Genomic DNA, 3,794 nt, shown 5'->3' on the forward strand with positions numbered 1-3,794 from the left:
TTCATGTTTCGTTCTACTGATTGCTTGACACTCATTTTAATCTTCCTCAGGCTAGCAGTGAGCGAATGGTTCCTGTTTCCCATTAGATTCCTCCACCCTCCATAACGAATGAGCTGTTGATTTGATTTCAATGAATTCTCTTTGGTGAACAATTCACTATAACAAATGCTTTCTTTGGCCATAAAACCATTTATCCTCCATACAGAAATGCTATTTCTGGGGCATTTTGTGCTGGTGTAGGACATAGTTCTGTTCTTGGGGGTTCTTATAATCAGAAACAGCCCACTTTCCATTCTTCCCCATGACACTTAAAAAATTAAGGTCATTTTTCCATGCTTCTCCATAAGTGTATGAAGACTCTAAAGCAGCAATGTCCAAGAGACGTAGGATGTCATCTACAAATGTGAATCACGTAAGTAATCGTTCCTTTTCGAAGAGCCATATTTTTAAAAAGTAAAAAGCAAATTAAATTAATTTTGATAATAGATGTTATTTAATCCATTAGATAAACAAAATGTATTGTATCCATACAGTAGAATATTTTTTAGTCATAAAAGGAATGAAATTCTGATCCATGATACAACATGGATGGACCTAGAAAACATTATGCTGAATAAAATCAGCCAGATGCAAAAGTACAAATTGTATGATCCCATATGAAGTATCTAGAGTTGTCAAAAATCAAGACAGAAAGTAGAAATGTAGTAACCAGAGACGGGGATGGGGGGGGAGGAGAAATGGGAAGTTAGTGTTTAATGGGTACAGGGTTTCAGTTTGGGAAGAAGAAAAATTCTGGAGATGAATGGCGGGTGATGGTTGCACAATAATATGAATGTTCTTAATACCACTGAATTGTTTTTAAAGATTAAAACTGTATTTTGTATTATGTATATTTTACCATACATACACACACACACACACACACACACACACACACACACGGATCAGATCATGCCATTCTTTTCCTTAGAAACCTCCTCTGTCTTCCCATCACTTTATAAACTATTTTTTTAAGAATTTTAAATCTTTATTTATTTTTGAGAGACAGACTGCGAGCAGGGGAGGAACAGAAAGGGAGACACAGAGTCTGAAGCAGGCTCCAGGCTCTGAGCTGTCAGCCCAGAGTCAGATGTGGGGCTCGAACTCACGAACCTCGAGATCATGACCTGAGCCGAAGTCAGACGCTTAACTAAGCCACCCAGGTGCCCCTCCCCTGCCCCCCTCCATCACTTTATGAACATCCGAGTACCCTTTCCATGAACTTTGCATTCCTGTGTACCTGGCTTCTCCCGCTACCTTTTCCTGACTTTGCTACTTACAGGCCATGTGATCTTCTGTAATTTACTTAGCCTGCTTAAGCTTCAGCTTATTTATATATAAATTTGGGATAATTTTAATCTGTCAATCACATGGGATTAGTGAGCATTCAAATAAAATAACACGTGTAAAGTGCTTAGCACAGTACCTGCCTGCACCTAGTAAAGTCTAAATGCAGGCTTAGCTATTAAACTGTGCAGTTGTTATGTGTATATTTTCACATCACATGTTTAACACATTATACATGTATAATTACTTTAGAAGACCTGAATAAAAGATACAGCAGGCAAATCAGTGATGTGTGAATAGAGAGGGGGCATGTATATGTTAACAGGGTTATTTGTTGAAGAGTGGTCAATGTAACCATGCTGACCTAAGCTTTAGGACAACATCGTCTAACACATAGATGGGTACAAAGCTTTCTGTAGAAAAGATTACTCCCGTGGAGCCAGCATGTCACAGTGGTCATTTCTGTTGATCTGGTCGTAGTTTTTCATGCATTTTGCAGAGCATCAACATTGGCTAAAGAAAACTGAGCCATATCAGAAATATCAGAAATTTTCAGTTTGGCACTTTCCTACAAACAATATTTAGAGGGAATTCATTGTTTCACGAAATGAGGCAGACGTCACTTGCATTCACAAATAGCTATTCCCAAGGGAAGGTTCATTTGCATCACTGGATCCACCTTGACCCCTCCTTCCACTTCCCCCCACAGCCAAGATCTGGGCCAGTGTGGAAGTGGTCTAACTGGCTCACCTCTGTGTGTGACCAAATCAGCTTGTTTTTACCAAGATTAAAATTGGAATCAATAAGATGTGGCTATGTCAATATTTTCTTTTTTTCTATCCTTTTCTTTCTTTCTTTCTTTCCTTCAAACACTTAGAAGCAACACTTTGAAACATTTAAAGCATAATCACTCTGTTTTCTGCTACATACCTGGTGAATGCAATCCATCCCTGAACATTTAGAATCTGGAGACCTTTGCTATCCGTTTTCTAGGGCTCCTGCTCTGTTCTCTCCCGTTTCCTGGCTAGCAACAGGGAACAATAGAAAAACTCAAACTAGTTCAAATTAATTAACAGGTTTTGGGGACAAGGAGAAAACATACTTAAAACGAAGTAAGTTGTTGTTCTATGATCTTTTTGAGTCCTAAGAACAGCATTTGGTTTAAACAGCATTTGTTTTTTTAAAAAAATCACCACACACACAAAAAAATGAAGAAAGTACACCTTCAGAACCTTTCCTAGCCAATTCTCTGGCCAAGTAACTTCTCTGGGGCTCTAGGTTTCCTTCCCATTTAATAGTAGTATTGCCAGTTCTATGATATAAGAAGTGTTAGCTATACTGCAACATTTATCATCTTATAAGCTAATAAAGAATCAGGCATCCAGAATGCAGGTTTGGATTCATTTCCTACTTATCTATTATTTTTACCATGAAAGGATTGGAAAATTATTTAACGTAAGGGATTACTATCCCACAAGACTATTGGAATAATGGATTTGCGTGTGGGTGGTAGTTGGGCACGATTTTACATTACATATTATTCTGACAATTCAACTTTGAAATAATCCATTACTAGTAAGAAGCTGCCAAGCACACAAAGGGTTTGAAACTCTGAACAATATGCAGGAACAGTTATTAAGGGCTGAATTCGATGAACAAAGTGAGATCTGTATTTTGGCTATTTTACATTATCTCACATTTGTTTTTGTTTTATGTTTCTTAAATTTGACTATAATTGCAAAAAAAAAAAATTACTGATCCAGACTCTATTTTGCAGATGACTAGACAGTTTCAAGATACAACTTAAATTTTATTTATTCCGATTGCTATGTTGGAACAAAATGATAGTCAATAAGTATTTTATTGGAAGGCTATAATTTCTATAATTCTTTGGAGACTTCATTATCTGAAGATATGCTATGTGGTCAGGAGATATAGGGAGGTATTTATAGAAACCTTAGATATAGAATCAATTATTAAAATTTTATAAAAGTAAAACTCCAATGTTGGGCTTAAGAATATGAACAGTTGGTTTTAAATTTTCAGTTGATGACTGGGTTTTACATCGGACTGTTGAGTAACAGAATAATGAAATTTGTGGGTTTCCTGAGGAAATTATTTACTTTTTATTTTTATCTTGTCAAAGGAAAGGTAGCCTTCTTGTCTGTTTTGCAAATAACGAGAAAAGTGTGAAGACACACAAACACAGGAGAAGAAGCCAGTGGGTCTAGATTCAATAGGTCAGACTCAATTTTTAGAAAGGATTTCTCAGTTAGGCTTTCTCTGCCTAATAGACGCAGAGCCTTAGGCAAGGGACTACAGGTATCCTGGCCTCCAAAACTTTTCTTATGTCGGTGGTGGCTAGATGTGACAACTCAAGGTGCACAACTAAAATTTGTAAAGGCTGCCAGAAAAGCCACAACAACAATAGCATGCCCCTACTTAAAATATTTAGGTCTATAGCATAT

The sequence above is a fragment of the Herpailurus yagouaroundi genome, unplaced genomic scaffold (assembly GCF_014898765.1).
Source record: "Herpailurus yagouaroundi ecotype Mexico unplaced genomic scaffold, PumYag 165, whole genome shotgun sequence".
Taxonomy (NCBI): domain Eukaryota; kingdom Metazoa; phylum Chordata; class Mammalia; order Carnivora; family Felidae; genus Herpailurus; species Herpailurus yagouaroundi.